Genomic DNA, 21690 nt, shown 5'->3' with positions numbered 1-21690 from the left:
TTTACCACCTGTACCAATATATAAAAAGGTCAACTGGGTGTAACATGATGGCTTTGCCCTGGAAAAAAAAAACATGTTCCCAATGTTTTTGCTGGGCCAAAGTAATATGTGTTATAAAAGGTGGCAGCTGTCGAACAATTGTAAACAGACAAATGGATATTTAAAATGTGGATTGAAGCAAGAATGTAAATAGAGTGAGCTGCTAAGCGCACAAAAGACAGAGATAACCTCAGTACAACCTTACAGCAAATGAGAGTTACCTGGTTAATACATTCTTTTTCCCTGGTCTGTGGGTTGTTATCTGTTGTCCTGGTTCAAGTGTTGGACCAACAATATGTTCATTTCTGATTATGCCTGGCAGGCTCACAGCTAGAAAACAAACTCTTATATTAGATTTAGGAAGTATTTTCACTATATTACATTTGAAAAGCTATTATAAGGATATCTCTACCCTAGATACCTTTTACGAATACAGTAATACTTTTCTACCAAAGTTTCGGGTCTGATGTGGAGGTTGGAACATGGTTCCAATCCAGATCAGACCCGGAACTTCCCCGGCGCCGATCCAGGCTATTCCCGAGATGGCGCCATTCACACTGGAGCCGGGTCAGCAGTGACCTGGCTCTTCCGGCGTTGAAGTTGACGCTTGGAGACGACGCCAATCGGCCAGCATGTGGCGTAATCCGGGTCATCTTGACCCGGATAATGCCGTTTACACTGCAGGGTGGCACGGGAATGTGGCCAACCCTGCAAAATATCCGAGTTGGATCCCCGGGTCCCTGGACCTGGGTGGATCCATTTATACAGACATAAATCCTGGGTTGATGCATATCAACCATGGATTTCTAGTACGGGGTAAAAGTGTCTAGTGGGCAACTATGTAAAAAAGAAGAATGCGCTCCCCACTCCTGCTTTCCTGTACGACCAGGGGTCTGTAATTCCTGATGAATGTTGTGCTTTCTACCCAAATGAAACTTAACTAACCTGCCATAGAATATCGATCTATCTCATATCTGTCTGTCTGTCTGTAATCGGTATGACATACCGCCGGACCTAAGCCCGGCGGGTGAAACGCCGGAAGTCCGGCAGATGAATATCCCGACGGCGCCCGGTAAGTATCCTAACCCTCCCCTCTCCCCCACCCCTAACCCTTCTTTAGGGGTGCCTAGCCCTAAACTGTCCCCCTAGTGCCTAATCCTAACCTTCCTTCAGGGGTGATTACACCTATCCTCCCCCCCTCCGCTCCCTAATCCTAACCCTCCCGGGGGGGTGCCTAACCTTAAGTCCCCCCAGGGAGTCCCTAAACCTAGCCCCCTCCCCATAACCCCCCCCGCGCGCATGGCTAACAGGTCCCGACGACGTCTTACATACGTTTGGTATGCCGGGCATCAGGATTTCGGTTTTGGGCTGATGATAGGAGTCAGTATTTAGACGCCTATCATTAGTCCCATGCCGGAGGTTCACAGTCGAGAAGCTGGCAGTCGGCATTTAGATCGCCGGCTTCCTGTCTGTCTGTTTATTTATTAACAGTTTCTTATATAGCGCAGCATATTCCGTTGCGCTTTACAATTGTAAACATTAATAGAACAAAACTGGGTAATAACAGACAGCTATATAGCTAGGAAGGCCCTGCTCGCAAGCTTACAATCTATAGTGTAGAATTTGTAAATAAACCTTTTAATACATTCCTGCCTATAAACCTCTAAGATTCACCTGCCTAGAACCTCTAAGACAAAACCTGCCTATAAACCTCTAAACACAACGCTAATTGCGTATGCAGTATGACCGCAAATAAAGACAGGAGTGGAATCTGTGGTTCCAACGCACAAGTATTATTCAGGTAAAAGTACAGTCAGTTACACGCAATCTATACATACATAATTTAGGCGTAAAAGGAAATAATACAGACCAAGTACGGTTATACATACGCTGCGCCTCCGGACCCAGAGATAGACTTCTGACTAGATATCCTCAGTTCACCCAAAATTCAGCATGAACTGGCAAACCAGTGTTTGGACACGTGTATTTATTCCCCCCCCAGACTGAAACAGGACAAAGGGAGAACTTCCTGCTGATCTCATTGGTTCCCAGAGGAGAAGCATATGTAACGACACATTTAACAGGTTTGTTTCAAATAGACTTTCCCTGCCTCTAACAGCCGGAGTCTTTCTGGTATCGCCTCCTTTAGCATCCTAACAGTTGAATCTAAAATATACATTTTGGTTGCTTGTAGGTTCTGCGGTCCATAACTCGAGAATGCATAATGCGATCTCCTCACCGATAGCACCGGAAAACTGTGGAAAGAGTATGCATCAGAACAACTCAAAGAATGACATGTTTATCTTGTATAATTCCTTAGTTAACAAATATCTTTATTTCTTAGCATTTAAACTAACTTAACCAACTTGAATCATACAATTTGATGCTAATGGAACCTTGTGTGCGAATATGTAGTGTGTGGGTATTCGGGGTTTGGTATAAGGACGCTAGTTATTAATGGGTGAGATTTAAGTGCATAATCTCTCATACACGAAGTGAACATCCAGCAGTGTGGATGGCTGAGGGTTGTAATTCTACATGCCCTCTGTCAGCAGGCCCCCACCTGCTGTGTTCAAAGGAAAACAAAACCTCTTTTGTTCTCACAGACTCTTGTGTGAAATGCAAATGTATTATCACCTCAAACTGTGGGATTTGGAGCCATCTTGTCTAGGATTCAGGCAAATCCAATTGTGTAGATATTATATTACAATTGCCACAACTATACTTTATCTGCATCCAGGGAATCCCAATTTGTATGTAAAAATACCCATTGTCTCTTCTTATTTACTTCTACTTAGAAAGCTGGTTTTTCCCGTTGCCCTTGGTAGGTTAACAAAAACATTGCCATCTGTTCTTAGCTCCTGGGTTATAATTTGAATTAATGCTGACCACACAAAATGGTGTCTTGCGATCTCATTTCCAAAATGGAGTCTTGCTTGCCATTCGCAAGATGGCGTCCCTGCGATTAAATTTTAAACTGAACTTGTCTCACTCAATTATTCAACTTCGACAGTAGGGATCTCATTATCTATCTATCTATCTATCTATCTATCTATCTATCTATCTATCTATCTATCTATCTATCTATCACACTTGGTGGTTTAATTGTTATGATCGCTAATGCAGCAAGATCTATAAACCATAGTGACATCATTTTTTTTTTTTAAACTCAAAAGAAAAAGAAATCACTACATAGTGTATTAAATTTAACAGAGTTTTAATCATAAAATAATACACACATTTGTGGACTTCATCAAACGAACAGTTACTTTACAGCTTCATCTGGTAAGCTTCTGCGGACTGTGGCTCTGTTTCACTTAGTGAAACATAAACACAGTTCAAAAATTGATTATACATAATTTTCCAATGATCAGTATATTTGCATATTGTTTTAATGTTTTATTTGAATTTTAAATCATGATTTCATTCATTTCTTCTTGCATTGCTGAAATCCTTTTTAAATTGGCTTGCCCGTGCATGTTTTGTAGGCAAGCCTATTGCCAATTGCAATTTTTGCTGGCTATACAAATTTTCTCCTTTTGATAAATACATAGCCTCTAATGTATTTTGTTCCCAAAGAGAATAGCCCCTACAGATTTATAGAAAAGTTGTATGCCTGCCTACTTTCCCATTTGGACTACGACTGTAATTAAAGTTGCCATCTACAAAGACGTAATTATCAGCTAAAATAAATGCTGTGAATGATTTTTCGCTTAACATTGCTTCTAAATGTAGCAAGTTTACAGAGCCCTTTTGGTCATGCAAAGCACCCAAATTGTTATGCCAGATCAGAATGTGGGGGATTTACTTCCAATACAAAAGTTGGGTACACCCTATACAATGTGTGTAGCCAGCGATGGAACATTGCAATGTAACAATATATCTAACATTGCTGTACACACTACACAATACGATGTAGGACGGCGCAATATATCGGAGCAGTATGGTGTCATTCACTGCAGCATCCCATCTGCTGCACAGCAGATACAACAATGCAATGAACGGACGCCGTACACACCGTACGATCCGCACAATGTATTATTCTGATCCGTGTCAGGGCGATATATCGTACGACATATCTTTGTATGTTTTTATGTTCCTGATGGACTTTTTGCAGAGATCTATTTTTTTTTTTTTATATAAATGCTTATTCTCCTATGCATTTGCATTTTTATGAATCGGAAATAATCCCCAGTACGCACAATAAAGAATTAAATGAGTATAAAACGTTATCATCCTATCTCAGTATAAATAATATAAGTGTTGATAAGCATATTAATAAATCTGAGCTACAATGTGACGAGTCCTTACTGGCCCTGGTTCTTCTCAGTATAACTAATGGAAAAGATCATGAGCTCCCTCCAGCAGTTTACATCAAAGCAGTTCTCTTTCTTTTTTTTTTCACTGCCTGACAAAGCACGTTAGACTAAACATGTCTTCTCATGCACCCAGGAACCAGATCAATCTTCATGTCTTACCTTGAAGTCTGAAGGTGTGAAAAGTGGTAGAGAAAATTGTTATTTAGGGAGAGGTAAACGTTATCGCACCTTGTGTTCCTGAACCGTGGGAGTGAGTAGTTTGATATATTTTTGTTTATAAATCTGTGGAAAAGATTGATGGGGGAAGGGGTACAGCTAGGTCAGTGGTGGTAATGTGATATATTTCAGGGGTCACATGTCACCCTTAGACCCTGAAGAGGAATGCATATCACATTTTGTGAGTCATATTAGATTGCAAGGTGGCCAATACTATGCCCTGAGAAGTAAGGGCGCAATCATATTTTTAGAATATTATTATCACAATAGGGCTTATTTAATAGAATTATATTCTATTTAGAAATGAATGGATACAGACAAAAATACTTAGGGCTCTATTTATTAACATTATTTTTACTAAAATAAAGTGAAAAAGGGTGTTTTCACACCCTTTTCACATTATTTTAGTATCACCTATAGTTATTACAGGGCAATTGGAGTAGAATTCGTAAAATTCTACTCCAACCCCTAAGTATCACTTATTTTTAGTAATCAGATCACATTTCCCATAATTGTAATTGGAAATGTGATCTGGCCAAAGTTACTAAAAATAAATTGTAAAAAAATATCGGGGAAAGCCCTGTGATAATAACTCCACCTGGAGGTGGCGTTATCCAGGGTCATCTCCCGGTTACCGTCCTCCTACTCTGCTCTAAAAGGCAGAGCAGAGCCGGAGTCTGTCCCAGTGATCAGCTGTGTGGTCTAAACAGACCGCAAGCTGATTACTGTAAAAAAAAAAAAAAGAAAAAATTTTTTTTTTTGCTTACCTGACTCCAGGGACCGGTGATCGGGCCTCCGGTTAGCTGGTCTCCCATAGTGCAATGCGGCTCGGTCATCAGGTGATCGGGTCCCAGTGCAGTATAGGAGATCGCCTGATCTGAGACATGGAGGACATCACCGGAGGCCCGGATCATGCAGGTAAGTGTAATTAAGGGACAGGGGGGGTTGCCGGGGTTCCGCCATTGTGGGGGACGGGGCTTAGCGCTGGGGCGGAGCTTAGCGCCGGGGGGTTAGCAGCGGCGGCCAGTCGGCGCATGCGCGGGCACTTTGTCACGGTATTTTTTGCGAAAATACCGTGACTAGTGTGTGGAGGGGATTCGCAGGGACAGCTTTATCAAAGCTCTGTACCTGCAAGGGATTTGTAGTAAAACCCTGTGATATTGCCTGAATTCAGTCGATAATATCACACTACAATCTGCATTATAAGGATCGGGACACTGTATTACGGCTGGCCCGTACTAAGGGTCCGCTAGAACGAAACGGAGTACGCATTTCAGTGTTTCCGGATTTTGCAGTAGAGGTCCAGAAAGATAGGGCTAAATTTCTTCCCATTAAACGCAGACAGCGGGACTTGAACCTCTCATACGCCATGCTATTTCCTTCAAAGTTGCGTGTGGTTGCTGACGGGGAGACCCGCTTCTTTACTTCTCCACGTGAGGCGGCTGTCTGGCTGGATCGCTATGCCCTGGGCAATGGACAGCTAGCTCCTGATTGAATTACCTCTGATATAATGTCCACTTCGTGTCATTATCTGTAATTTCTTTTCAGATTATAACTATCTGTTTGATTCCAGAGGTGAAAACTCTGCTAGTATTTTGTCTACTAATGTATGATTATTTTGGAGGTCCCCGAATTGCCTTGGGGTAGGAGGGTAGTCTATGTAATTTCTTCTATATACAAAAAGTTGAATGCTTTCACTGTCACGGTATCTATTGGAGAGCTCCCATGTATTGGTGGCTATCTTTGTTCATTGCCCCTGTTACTTGTAGGGAATTTAATTGGTTTATGTTATTTTAGTTTTAGGTAGTTGCAATTTTGGAATCCAAGTATGCCTAGGTTCGGAGGGGTATACAGGGAGGGGGGTTGGCTAGGATTGTTTAGCATGTTCAGTTTTTTTTTTCTTGTTTTTTTTTTTTGCTTTTCTCTGTCTATTATGTATATGCTGGCTGTCAGGTCACACATTTTTTATTTTTCGCTTGGAAATGTGCTATATCTGTATTCCCATTTCTTTAGATATTTTCTATTTTTATTATGGTAAGACTACTTCATGTGGAATGTGAGGGGGGACTCAATGATAGAATAAAAAGATCTTTAGTGTTGAAAATGCTTAAACAATATGATCCTGACATCTCCTGTGTTACTGAGACTCATTTGATTGGAAGCAGGATTTTATCTCTTAAACGTCCCTGGGTGTGGTGGGCATATCAAGCCTCACACACTTCGTCCTCAAGGGGGGTCTCTGTCCTTATCAAAAAATCGTTACCATTTGTATGTAACGCCGTTAGGATTGACCCTTATGGGCACTATGTCTTTCTTGATTGTAAGGTTCACACTGTCCCTGCTTTTTACTTGCTGTTTTTTTCCCTCCTCCATTCTCATATGAGGTGTTAAAAAAAGCAGCGGAATTTATTGCTTTGTCTCCTGCCACACCCGTGATCTGTTTAGGTGATTTTAACAACTATCTGAATCCCCTTTTAGATAAATGGCGTGAGGCCCATACGACTGGTCTAGTGGGGGGTGTGAGTGGATTTGCTAAATTTGTAGCTGGTCTGGGATGGGTAGATGCCTGGAGGATGAAGCATCCGGGGACGCAACAATATTCCTGTTTTTCCTCCTCTTATTGCTCGTTCTCCAGAATTGATTTGGCTCTAGTCTCCCCTAGTTTGATTCCCAAAATATCTGGTGCGGAGTATAAGACGAGGGGTATATCAGATCATTCTCCCCTTATATTGAATGTGGACCTGAATGGTCCAAGAGGGCAGACGTTATGGAAGTTACATCCCTCCTGGCTTCTACAGATGGGGGCAGGTTCGGAACTTGAAGCTGCTTGGAGGAGTTTTTTTATTGATAATGCTGGCTCGGCTCCAATTGACGTAATTTGGGATGCATTTAAAGCCTTTATGCGAGGGACTTTGCTTAAACGGGTTGCTGACCTTAAAAGGTATTATAGAGAGAAGGAGGTTGAACTTGAGAAAACTTGCCATTCACTGGAGTCTGAATATTTACAAAATAGGCTTGGAGAGGCTCGAGTCCGATGGTTGGCGGCTCAGTCTGCTTGGACTACCCATCTTACTGATAGGAATACCTGCCGGCTGTTGTTCCAGTCTCATTCCAACTATATATCTGCAGATAAGACAGGCAGTTTTTTAGCTCATTTAGTCCATGCTGACCGTCCCTCCACAGCTATCCATGAAATATTTACTGCAGATGGGTTACTGGTTTCCAACACCTCTGACATTGCTGACACCTTTCTTAACTTTTATAAAAATATTTATAGCTCTAGGCTGTCTTGCGCTCCAGCTGATCTGATGTCTTATGGAGCAGCAATTGGTCTCCCACATTTGGCTCATGAGGAAAGGTCCTTTTTAGATGCCCCGCTTACACTAGAAGAGGTTGAGATTGCTATCAACTCCTTCCCAGGTGGTAAGTCTCCTGGTTCTGATGGTATCCCCTTGGAGGTTTACAAGAAACATGCTGGTCTATTTATACCGCAACTTTTAGAACTCTTTAATAATCTATATGATAAAGGTGTATTTCCAGCTTCCATGTCAGAAGCCATCATTATTGTGATACCAAAATCTGGGAAGGACCCTAAATTTCCCGATGCATACCGTCCTATTTCATTAATATCCATGGATGCAAAAATACTCGCTAAAATTCTATCAATCCGTCTTAATCAGATTATTGCTAAGATTGTACATCCGGATCAGACTGGCTTTATGCCGGGACAGTCGACATCTATTAATATCAGGCGTCTTTATTCTCATCTCCAGGCTTCTCATGGTGGAGGGTCCTCCTCTGTAGTAGTCTCTCTAGATGCAGCAAAAGCATTTGATTCAGTGGAGTGGCCCTTCCTATGGGAGGTCATGAGATGTATGGGTGGGGGTCCAGTATTTTTGAGATGGGTTCAGTTGCTGTATTACAGGCCAACTGCTCGTATCTCTGTGAATGGTTTCATTTCGCCCTCATTTGCATTGTCAACAGATACTAGGCAGGGATGTCCCTTGTCTCCGAGCCTATTTGCTTTAGCTATTGAGCCACTGGCGTGTCTTCTGCGTACACATCCTGATATCGCTGGCCTTACTCTGGGTAACAGGATGGATACAATAGCTTTATATGCAGATGACATGCTATTATTCCTCCGGAACTACGTGACTGCTATGCCCCTGGTTCTGCAGGTGATAGACAGGTTTAGTAATTATTCTGGCCTTGCCATTAATTGGGACAAATCCTCCATTCTCCCCCTTAGAGGACGCCTTCCTGTTGACCCATTAATTTCCCTACCTCTACGTTGGGTTGACTCCTTTAAATATTTGGGTATTTGGGTGTCTTAATATTATGGAGGATTATTCTCGTCTGAATATTTTGCCTCTGTTTTCATATTTGAAAGATAGGATTAAAATCTGGCGCAAACTTCCCCTGACAGTAACAGGACGGGTCAATTTAATTAAAATGATAGTGCAACCTAAGTTTTTATATATTTTTCAACAAGCCCCAATTTATCTTCCTAAATCATTGTTTCGGAAGCTGAACAGTATAATTTCTTCCCTTGTTTGGTTAGATAAACGGTCTCGAATAAAGTTGGATGTACTTACTAGGTCAAGGACTTCAGGAGGATTAGCACTTCCCCATTTTCAATACTATTATTATGCAGCGCAACTGGCTCATCTGCGGCTGTGGGTGCAGGACAGTTCAGTTGACTCCCTTCTGGCTCTGTTAGTTTCTCAGGTGTCAGCGGGACATACACCCCTACAAGCTCTCCTCAGTGCTTCGCTCACTCGTAACGGTCCCCCTTTAGTTTTGCAGGCTTTGAGAATTTGGCGTGCTGCTCATGCACTAATACAATTTAGCGAGATTGACCCAGATTCATCTCTTTGGGGCTCCCGACAGCTGTCAGAACTTTCTTCTCTTAATGCCAGAGAGATTTGGGGTAGTAAAGGTATTTATTAAGATTAATCAGCTGTATCAGGATGGGATTCTTAAATCTTTTACTCAGCTGGTGGACGAATTTAAACTCCCATCTACTTATTTTTTTAGGTATTTACAGCTTCGCCATGCACTGAATACTCAATTTGCTAGTAAGAATCTCTCATTGCAACACTCCCCCTTAAAATCTTTTCTTGTACATTTAGGCCCTAAACGGACACTCTCCTGTTTATATTAATTTTTAATATTATATCATCATGCTTCTAATTTGTCTCATTTGAAACAGTGTTGAGAATTGGAGTTGGGTGGTCTCACTGATGACGAGTGGAGAGGAGCACTTGCTTGTCCCCGTGTATCTACTGCCTCTGTTCGGTTCCAGCAGATTCAGCTATTTCTACTTCATAGAACTATTTCACACCAGCCCGGTTGGTGAAGTTTGGAGGGAGGGCTTCGGATATTTGCCCAAAGTGTAATACAGCCTCTGGAACCTTTTGGCATATGCTATGGGAATGTCCTAAGATGCAATTATTTTGGAGTCGGGTCCTCAGTGCGGTATCTGATACCGGTATTCCTCATTCTATTCTTACTCCAAGATTCTGTTGCCTTGGGATTATAGACGATGATATTTTAGGTAAATATAAATTGCAATGTGCGATAAATTTATGTGTATTAGCTAAAGTTTGTATAGCAAGACTTTGGATGGCCCCTATTGGTCCTGACTTCCAGGCTTGGGTGTCCTTGGTTGCACTAACTGTGCAACATGAACGTTATATGTATATTCCACAAAAAGCAGAATCTAAATATGAAAAGATTTGGGCCGGTTGGCTAGATTCAAGATATGCTTCCCCAAGTTAATCTGTCTGAGTACTATATAACAGGTCTGGGATGTGACAATGTTTCTGGTATATTAATGATATGCAAGTCTCCACTTGTTCCATATATTTGATATTATTTCACATATTTTATGTGATTGTATAGCAATTTGTTTCTTTATGTCATTAATAATTGTATATGAAGCTGCTATTTTTTTTTTTTTTCTTGGCCTGTTTGCTGGCAGCTATTAATTATATATTTTGTATTTAAGTTTTGTTAATTGTTTTTTTTTTTTGTTTTGTTTTTTGTTCTTGCTTTGTATATGCAAAATCTCTTAATAAAAAAATTACTCAACTAAAAAAACAATCTGCATTCAATATGCGGATTGTAGTAAATGGAGCCCTTAGAGTAAAATATGACACTGTATATAAACAATTGCTACAGATGTGTCCTCTTACATCTAGCGTCCATACAACGTGTAGCACGTACTGCTACTCGTGCCAGGCCGTGTTACAGCTTGGTGTATTAAGTTGTAACATGTCGTATTGAGTCCTAGCATAATGCACTGAGATGCCAGAAAAGCCGGAGAGTGTAATACAACTTTCTGTCCACCAGATGTTTCTTTTCCTAAACTGCACATGCACATGCGTCAAATAGCCAATGCAGTTTCTGTGGCACCGCTCACTGATTGGCTGGCGGATCGAGAAGGACTAGGTGAGCATGTAGAGTTTAGTAGTGCGAAAGTTATATTTACTAAAGTGCGGGTTTTTAGAAGTGGAGGTGTTGCCCAATAAGATTCTACTTCACATTTATTTAGCACATTCTAAAATCTGAGCATGCAAATGTCGCAGCCGAAGGAACTTGCGTCATATTGAGCAAGATGCTAGTGACAAGGTCCAACCTGCTAGGGACAGTGTCTATAGTGGTTAGCTGCAAAGCCATCTCTGTGGCATTGTATAGAAACGATGGGTGGGGGGAGGTGTGGAACTACAGTACAATATAAAGTGAATTGCAGCAGTACCCTGCCAATGGTCAGCCTGAATTCCTCTCCTTTTATCGAAAACTGAAAGTGTGACTTGTGCTTTGTGTTTGCAGCCTTTTCTGTGTCTTTGAATTTACAGTACAGTATATGTGTGTGTGTGCGTGTGCGTGCGCGTGCAAGCGGCTTGGACAAAATACATTACAGTGAGGTAGCAATAAGAGTAGACACTTGGGGTGTCCTTACTTCACCTTCCCCCTCCCCCACAGTAAGCATACAGTAGTTAATTAACATAATAGTAGACATGTTTTAGGTAGCCATTCATGCAGTACACCAGTGTGTATTGAAGGTGTGCAGCAGCCTGTTCATGCATGCGGCCCCCTATCGCTTACTTTTGCGGCCCGCTTAAACTATTCTAGTAAAAGTACAATGCAGCCCTCCAGTTGAGTTCTTGCTGGCCGGCTGTCACGAACAGAGCTAGGCTCCAATCGGCAGCATTCACTGTTCTACACATGTGCACTATAGTAGAGATGGGGAAAATGTCCTCTCCTGCCTTCGCTGTTTCAACTCTGTTAGAGAGAAACCACCTTATAGGTAAGACTTATGTGTAACATGTGTCCCTTCTAGCCCCCTCTGTCTCTCCAGATATGCATATAAGACTTTTTTTTGCTTTTTCTTGCGGCCCATGCAAGCTTAGACCTTGATTATTTGGCTCTTCGCATACTGATTAAGAGACTCAGTCGCACACAGATGTTCAAGTGTCACAAAGCAAATTAATCAGCAAATTCTCCTGGTGTGTCATAGTTGCATTGCAACTTAGATATATTTTCTGAAGAAAAAAAAAGCCGCAAAATAGACGCCCAGCGCTCGCAGAGTTTAGCGGGACCAGGCGTCCGGAGTGGGGCTGTTTGGCGCAACTGCAGACAAGTGAGGACACATCTGTACGTTCAGTAAAAAAAAGCAGTGTGTAGTGAATGTAAACCCTACAGTATACAATAGTGTACATATTAAAAAAACATTGGCCCTCATTCAGAGCCGAACGCTCTGAGCAGAGCGCACGCTCTGAATGAGGGCCGCCCTCCATAATTATGGAGCGTCCTCCTGGACGCTCGTATAGCTGTGGGTCACCACCCACAGCCTATACGAGCGTGCAGTTTGATGGCCGCGATGGTCTTGACCATCGCGACCATCGCCACTGCGAGCCGGAGCCTGCGGTTGAGTTTTTCAACTGCAAGGCCCGGAGTGATTTTGGTTCGATCAGAGCCAAAATCACTCCCACTGACATCACTAGTGATGTCAGTGGGCCGGCTTCTGACGGTAGGCGTTCCCTTGGGAACGCCCCCGTCTGGGAGGCACGCCCCCGGCACGCCCACCAAAGGGGGCGTGCTGTCAATCAACATCGACAGCACGCCCCCTTTGATCAGACACAACGAGCGAAGGAAAGTCCTTCGCTCGTCGCGTCTGGCGCATGCGCACGACGGAGCTCCCGCCGTCGTGCGCATGCGCAGTGCACAACATCGACCCACTTGTGAGCGGACAGCCGCTTGCGAGTGGGTCTGAATCAGGCCCTTTGTCTTGATTGCCAATTGTTTGAAGTGCAGAGCAATGCAAAAGTTAAATTTAAACAAATATACATATATACTGTAGATGAAATAATAGTGATTACAAAAACACTTTTCTCAATGCCCCCTGGCCTTAAAGTGAGCATTTGCCACCCGGCGTTTTAACTGTGTCTTGCATGGCATGGATTCTTTCGTGTCTTAGCACACCAACACGCGTATTTACATGCCGTCACTAGGATGCCTGAATGTCGAACTCTGAGCAGGACACATCTGTATATCACACTTAAGGGGCCTATCCATTAGCAGATAAATTTGAACGATGAATGATATATCGTTCAGTCGTTCAATTTATCTGTCATGGATAGGCCCTGAACGATGACAGATGCGCACTCCTGCCGCTGACAAATTGTGTCTTTCGTCTCTCCAACATGTTGGTCAATTATCGCTTATCGCTGACAGATATTAGAAATATCTGTTAGTTTATTAGCGGTAAACTACGAACAATATTTTTAATGAAAATTAATAGAAACATTAAAAAAAATCCACTCCCTGAATGATGTCATGCAATATCGTTTGTCTTTCGTCGTTTGAAAAAATCTGTCATGTACATGACAGATACCTGTCACCGCAGTCCCAGGAATTTTCAAGGGATAAATCTTTTGTCTTTCATCGCAGAGAAAGATCTGCTAATGGATAGGCCCCTTTAGTGTTCACACTAGGCTGCGGGAAGGACAAGGTGCTGGGGGGGCGGCAGGGAGTCTATGCGCATGCTCATGAAAAGGGCATGGCTGGTTGGGGAGGGCTCGTGTACGTGGGACACACCTCCAATTTGTCACACTTTGGGGAGTGCCCAGCACTTACGAAAGTGCTGGGCTTCCCCCAAGTTCTCCCCTCACGGGGAATAGATGCCGTGTGCATGCTCACGGCGTCTATTCACCCGGCGCTGATCGGTCACCACAACTTTCCCATCCATGGGACACTGCATCCCGCGGATAAGGAAGGCTCACGGCAGGCTGTTTTAGCGGGGCACCGCTAAAAGTGCAGGGCTCATTTTGCCCTTTTAAAATCGGACATGTCCCTTTTTTGAGGCATGCAATATAGATCATCTAGGCTAATTTGCAAAGTATCACAATCTCAGTAATTTACTGTGGTTCTGCCTTTGTACACTGCGAGAAGTTCTCATTCTAACAACCAGCAGCAGGTAATGTGGGGTGGGTTGGAGGTTTGCTGTAAGAGGAGGACATTGGGAGAGGTGCAGTTATTGTATATTGCTTCCTATATTTTATGTAGTGTCAGTGTACTGCCATCCGCAGTACTTCAAGCTTCGAAGTGTTCAGGATCAGCAGAAGCTTTACAACATTTAGCAAGCAGACAGACAACAGCGGTTGGAGAACAAACCAGACTCTGACAACGATGTGGGTACAACGTAGCACTGGTCAGACCGTTCTCAAGACCTGACCCTAGTGTGGCTTTATTTATAGGGCAATCAAGCATGACACAGCAACTTTACTGTGCAGACAAAACAAAAACTGGACCAACAGATAAGATAAGTATATGGGCATTATGACGCATGTTCTTGTGACTTCTTGGAATCTTCTTGCTCGCCTGCCATCTGGTCATCTTTTGGATTGGTTATCCTAGACTGTCCATGGTTTCCACCCATGATACCGCTTATCTTCCCTTTCTTGTAAACAACTTGTTTTTCCAAAGCTTTAGACCTATGTAATTCTTAATTCTTTCTTAAAGCAATATACACACTAGAACATTTAATAAACTTATATCAAGGTTCTATACACTTACAGTAGTCATTAGAATAGTCTGTCATACAGGGCTGGTAAGTGATGTATTTGATTATAGTTCTTAGACATTAATTTTTCAGATATTTCATGAGGAATATAGGTTTTCAAGCAGGAGATGTAGATGGTCTTACAAAACTGCAGGCTAGGTTATCCTTAATGTGCGTATCAACTAGCAGACAGTGGAATTATCGAACGATTACAACATTGTAATGATGAATAATCCTCTCTTCTGGTTCTGTATCTCGAATTGCCAAATTTACCTGCAGTCATATGACAGTAGGAAAGTTTTTTTTTTATCATCCACAGAATGGCTATAAGTATGAAATACGACACAGACTTACCTGTCCCAGCACGTATGTGGTATACCTTGTCAAGTGCTACAATCCCCTCTTTTTATCAAATGTTCTATCTCTCAGGAGAAATGTCCATGTTTCTTTAGCAACTCCTTCCGAAGTTTCTTTATGTTATTGTTCCTCATCTTTCACCACCTCCTTGGCTTTTCTCCTACCTATCGATTACCTACAATAACCAGCAATTGACCTTATAGTGCCTATGTTATCCATACGTCATCCTAAGGACCACATATGGATAGAGCAACTATCATTCAGCACTGGTGTTTATCATAGGAACTATTCTGCTGTTGCTTGAAGATCAGTACTGCCAGGGGGAGAGATCGAGGAGTCAGGTATCTGGACATTGGGGAGAAGAGTATAGGCCCCCTTCATATGTAACTCCCAGGTGTTAACGAGACCTCTCTCAGGGCGCGGAGTCTAGTCCACCTGATGGTATTCACCAGTGACCCCTCCAAGTGGGATATGGGTTTTGCTGCACCAAGTGAACAGGTCGCGGCCCCCAAGATTGGTACCTGGAGTAAACACTGAGTATAATGCAGGAGGACTATACCTTTACTTGTCAAGGGTAATTCAGAATACTTGATCTTGAACTATTTCACTCAAGCAGGAGCACTATTGCTCATCTTCCTTAGTTGCGTACTAAATTTTTATTATTTTTCACTCTGTAGTGGGTTGGTTGGTCACATCTTTTATCTTCACTGTTAGCTTCTTACAGTGTGCTGCGTGGACCCAAGTATCCCGACCTTCCAGTTTTACTGCAATAGGTGTAGTCAGTGGCACCTGGACTGTACCTCCATGTGGAGGTTCAAGTGCTTTTCTCACATATCTTTTGAGATAGACCCAGTCCCCTGGACTCAATGAATGAGTAGTGTCATCAGAGTCTGGATCCGGAAGGGAAGAGAGTACTTGCTAATGGAGGTTAGTTAAAGCTTTACACATTTCTTGTACATAAGCAGTTTAATCCCCATGATTATGCTGTAACTGCTGAGGGAAGTAACACCCTGTCTTAGGTACTGTAGTAAACGGTATCTAAAATGGTGAAAGCTTATGTGTCCTTATTGGGGTGGTTCTGATAGAGAACAGAACTATTGGTAGACATTCTAATCAGGGTTTACCTATATCTGTCATTATGTTCAGTGTTTTAAGCTTGATTTGTCATTAAGGCGTTTTTCTTGTCCACCGGCCTTTGATCATTAGGCTGTGTGAACGGCCTAGGTCTTGCATATATGCAGTGCTTCTGATTTTATTACTTTTCGTAACGATGTAAAGTCCACTCTTAGATAGCTGTATGTACTCTCTTTGTAGTCTCTGTAAAGGTTAGAGTGGCCTTGGAGTATGTTTCTGTAGAGTCTTTACTTTTTGTCCTGGAATACATGTTCCACATATCAAGCATGCTGCTGCATTGAATCCTGGTGCCATCCAGTGCTTCCATACAATTTGGCTTTCTTTGAACAGTGAGTCTTTCATAAGTTATCTGTAACATCATTGGATACAGAGCCCTTAGTAGACACCATTGTTATTCTTTTGCCCATATACCTTGTTCATTCTTCGCGGCCCATTTTTTATCCACGATTCCTTCTCTTCCTTGGAAGCCTGTTCCTGGAAGCGCTGTAAGGTGTCCTGATGGACTGGAGCTTCTTGTACTTGAACTTGGTACACAGTTACTGGGTCTTGCAATGCTGCTTTCTTTGCTGCTGTATCAGCAAAAGCGTTGCCTTTTACTCCTGGTGTCTGTTCCTTAGTATGGGCCTGTATTTTTCCGATTGCTACTTTTGATGGTAGCTCAAGGGCAATGAATAGCTGACTAATTAAAGCTGCATGCTTAATAGGCTTGTCACTGAATGCAATAAAATTTCTTCTTCTTTTCCAGATGGGGCCAACTTTGTGGGTCACATACCTGGAATCTATGTAGATGTTAGCTGCTTGTCCTTCTGCCAAGATTCAAGCTTCCTTGAGCGCACATGATTCTGCATTTTGTGCTGAGCACTGTAGAGTTAGTGCTGTGGAAATGAAGATGTCTGTGTTTGAAGTGACTGTATATCATGTGTGTGGGCTCCCATCAACATAGTATCTGGAGCCATCTACATTCAGGGTTCTGAAAAGAAGTGTCAATAACATGATGAAGAGCCATAACTTCATCTTGCATGAGGGCTAAACAATCATGATGAGGGAAAAAAATATGCATATTTTCTTTACTGCCTTTACTGACAGCTGCTTCTTCTTCGTCACATGATCTATCTTCATCTGTATTCTCAGCACCTTCTTCCTTATCACATGATTCAACTTCATCTGTTATTTTACCTGTTTCAGGGATTATTTCAAAGTCTATTTTGGGGTCTCTCCCCTCTTTTGAATCATTGATTGGAAGGTAAGTTGCCGGATTGAGAACTTGTCATCTTGAGATGGTTACATGAGATGTGCTTAACAAAGCCACTTCATACTTGGTTAATCTTGCAGCAGACAGGTGTTTGGCTCGTGCTTGACTAAATATTTTGGTTACTGTATAAGGTCTTGAATTCAGTTTCTTCATTTTTGCTGGAAATACTCCTGATTCTTTAAATTTGCATGGTGATTGATTCATTCTGTTCTTGGGTCAGTGGATACTGTCTTATTGATACTAGGAGAGTATTTGGCTTCAGGGTGAGGTGAACCGGCTGTACTGCTAAAAAGCCCCACATCGTTCTTTCCTTTGAACCATAGTTTAACAGGTACTTCGGGCATCCATTCCGGTAATACTGTAGCTTGTGGGGTTCTCTGCTGAGAATAGTATACAGCTGCGATCAATTGTTCGTCCTGTTTTTTTTGTAAGGCCTGAAGTTAGTACGATTCCGTCCGGAGTGTACTTAATACATACTTTTAACTTAAATAGTACGTCTGCTCCCAGTAGGTTGACTGGACATTTAGGTGAGATCAGAAACTTAATGGGTACCTGTAGTTACTCAGATCCTATCTTTAGTAATACAGGTTTGCTTTCTTGTAAGTTCACTTCACATCTTTCAAGTCCAGTTGCATATAAAACTTTATTGGATAGTAGAGTGCTTGATACCTCCTCTTGACGTAGGACAGTTCGGCTTGCTCTGCTATCAATTAAACATTCGTACTGCTGACCAGAGGGTAGAGTAATAATTACATTTCCCTTAGTCTTGTCTTGATGGGGTTGGTCAGCAGTATGAAGTGGGAGGCACAAGGGAGCATCTACATCCTATGCTTGGGTTCTATCTTGTTTCTTCTGCCATTTCTTGTATTTGTCACAGTTTTCTTTTCATGTGACCTCTTTGTTTGCAGAAGAAACATAGTCCAAGCTTCATTATTTTCTCAGTATCCAAAGGAGTCTTCCTCTTGGTATTTTCTGCAGGATCTTTCCATCTTGCCTTGTCCTGGACCACATGTACGGTAATCTTTTGTGCTGTGGTCTCTTCTTTCTTTTGTTTTCTGATTTTCTGTTTTTCCCTGTCTTCTATGTCTTCCACTACTTGAATTATAATGGGAACTTTCATTGTTCCTGCTTCTGGTTTTATCGGATATGGTTGTCCGTATACTTTCAATAATCGAGTCTTAAACATTTTTCCATGTTGTGGATCTGTCATGAGGAAGTCTTCACCTTCAGGTGTTTGTGTAGATAGATCACGGTATTGTTTTATGCTTTCCTCTTGACCTTGCTCGATGTTAGGTGCTGCTGGAGCGTTATCTCCTTCTTGTTTTGCTGCTCGAGCTTCTATGTCGACTGTGGTTTCTGTGTCTTCAGGCGCCGTTATCAGTTGTTTATTCTTACAGGGGTCTGGCGCGTCAGTTACTACATTTTGCATAGCGGAAAATGACTTTATATTTCAGATTATCAGTTCAAAAGTCCTAAATATACAGTGAGCTTTAAGCTATGACTTATAAGGTCTCTTTACGACTTTCGACCATCTGAAATATTCTTTCGTAGCACACAGTTAAGCAAACAGCAGAAGGTCATATCTATCATCTGTGCAATAATTCTAAATACATTTCTTTCTGATTCGAATTGTTAATATCTTTAAATACTTAAACATTAGCTTTATTAATAAACATTTACTTTTTCTTTGGTCAACCATTTTCTAAAGTTTTACCTTTGGCGTTTATATAAAATCAATTTACAGTCTCTGAGAAGGACCAGTGGTTGAAGGATATGAAATTTGCTATAAATCGCTTCATCTTCCACGAGACCATTCCCATAAGAGACAATTCTAAAACATTTTTATTCTGTATAATCATGCATTCCCAGCACAAATTTGTGTTATCTGTGCTATGTAAAAGCATGTCATATTCCTCTGTAAAAGTGTGCCACTTTACAAGTGTGCTACATACTTCCCCCCATTTGTGGCTGTATAGGCACGTACCAATTACGATGTGCACACTTAAATAGCACAGTTAGTCTAAAACAAAAACTCATAACATTAATCCTGTACGTACATTACATTTTCTTTTTCCATGGTTACATAACACTTTAGTTACAGTACTGTTATTTCTTATCTCGTACCAACAGCCTGGCAGTTGGCGTGACTAGTCACCACCGCCTTACTGCTATCCATTTTTCGTCATAACAGTTAAAGTAAAACAAATTTTCACATATAATATTAGCAGCATCAGAGGAAGAAAGGCTGCAGACTACTTGTAGAAGGTCTATCTAACGTTATGCAATTGCATTTCAATAAAGGTACCGTTTTTTTATACATAAATACAGAGTACTGCTAGATAAATAAAAAATGCAACCTTTGTTAATTACTGGTTCTGTTGTTTAAAACAACTGTATTACTTTTACTTGTGTAGAATGCCTGTTTTACGTATCTTTTTTTGTGAGCAATACTTTTTCTGTCCCGTAACTTCCCTTCTTCATTGACTCTGCGCACAGTCATGTTGAGGGGGGGAGTCTTGGTAGTGGCATGTATTGCTGGGTAAGCTGGTGGATACAAAGGAGCTGGAGGTGGTGTAGGTGCATTGCAGGTTCAGTTCTCGCCTGCCACGCGGGAGGCCTGAGTTCGAATCCCGGCCAATGCACCAGAATGTCAGTGTACTGCCGTCCGCAGTACTTCAACCATCCATGTGTTCAGGATCAGCAGAAGCTTTACAACGCTTAGCAAGCAGACAACCATGGTAAGAGAACAAACCAGACTCAGACAACGATGTGGGTACAACATAGCACTGGTCAGACCGTTATCAAGACCTGACCCTAGTGTGGCTTTATTTATAGGGCAGTCAAGCATGACACAGCAACTTTAATGTGCAGACAAAACAACAACTGGACTTACAGATAAGATAAGTATATGGGCACATTTGAAGACCTCTGGCTCTCTTGGCACCACCACCACCACCACATGACTTTATACTCTGATTTACAGATCAAAGGATTACATCATTGTCAAGCTTAAGGAAGCTCTAATTCACTTTTATTCTGGTTTGTTTCCTTGATACTATGCTAAGCAGAAAAAGATCTTTATGACTGATCACTCATGTCCTTTGTGAAAGAGAAATGCAACAAGATGACACCCACTCTCTTTATATCTTAGTGGCTCCAATTTTATCCATTAAAATGAATGCTCTACCTAAACTATATGTTGTTTTAGTCTCTCTCGTATACATATTTATCATCCTTGAAAATACTAATATCCATTTTTATTTGGGCTTGGGAACGCCAGCAGGTGATAATAAAGATGCTATATTTTCATATTGCAGATGGAACATAATAAAAGAAATGTCCCACTTTGGCGCAAGTTCATGTATAATGTAATGATAATCCACTTTTACTCCAATATTGAAGTCCTTACTCTCTATATAAAGAATCTCTGTGAAGAGGATCTCAATTTCTTTGTCTTTCACACTTTTTACCGTGCCCCACAATATTCTCAGACGGATCAATGGTGTTTCCTATCTCAAAAGCAAGAGAAAAAGAGGACCATAGTGTAATATTGTCACAACGAAAGACAGAATTTATTCTCACATCACACTCACAATAAAGAATATATTAAAACATATATAATCACATCTCAGTGGATTGGGGTTTAGTCTCACTCAGGAATCACCTGTTACCATCTCAGATATATTTGGGGCAGTGGTCCTAGAAGTCCCAGACACTCATCCTCCACTCCCAGGTATCCGGTGGTCCCAACAGTAATCTCCACAAAAACATCACTGGCTTGGCTTAACGTGTTTCGAACTGACGTCCTTCCTCAGGAGTATTATGACAATGTTGCAATTCATGATATTTATACCCTTATCCATTAACAAACACTCCCCCCCAATTGTGTCCACGTTTCCCGCCATTCGCAGCAATTGCTGCGACCGAAAGTGAAGTAGCCGGAACAAGATGGCCACTGCTTGCGTTCCAGCCATAGTAGACCATTATACTCCATTTTCTGCTGGTTTTTATTCTTCCCTTCTTGGTCCATCGAGTCTATTAATAAAGGTCCACAAAAGTCTGACATATATGTAAATAAATAGATATAAATACCAATTAAAATATATCAATAAACTAAAATATATATTCAACAATTATTACAATAAATATCAAAAGGCAGTGACATTTCAGAATACATAATTAAAAAGGAGAAGAATATTCAGATAAAAAACATTCTCTTAAAATAAAAATAAAAACAATAAAAGCTAAGGTGCAAATATATCATTAAAATATACCAGATACATTTAACAAGCCAATAAAATAGGTTT

The 21690-nt window shown here is 41.5% G+C and overlaps 1 protein-coding gene and 1 long non-coding RNA gene across 3 annotated transcripts in view; one reads left to right on the top strand and one right to left on the bottom strand.

Moving 5' to 3' along the window:
* Positions 1 to 21690, top strand: part of LOC148540666 (chloride channel CLIC-like protein 1) — a 330115-nt gene that overhangs the window by 106325 nt on the left and 202100 nt on the right. The gene's annotated exons all lie outside the window — the stretch shown is intronic.
* LOC148540667 (uncharacterized) overlaps positions 1819 to 21690 on the bottom strand; it is a 68645-nt gene continuing 48773 nt past the window's right edge. Inside the window, exon 4 of the long non-coding RNA XR_015869374.1 lies at positions 1819 to 2294. This is a non-coding gene — a long non-coding RNA (uncharacterized LOC148540667). The remainder of the gene's footprint in view (positions 2295 to 21690) is intronic.

This window comes from Taudactylus pleione, unplaced genomic scaffold (genome assembly GCF_031769625.1).
Source record: "Taudactylus pleione unplaced genomic scaffold, aTauple2 ptg000018l, whole genome shotgun sequence".
In the NCBI taxonomy this organism is placed as follows: domain Eukaryota; kingdom Metazoa; phylum Chordata; class Amphibia; order Anura; family Myobatrachidae; genus Taudactylus; species Taudactylus pleione.
The sequence above is the reverse complement of the archived record's forward strand: the minus strand, read 5'-3'. Positions and strand labels throughout refer to the sequence as shown.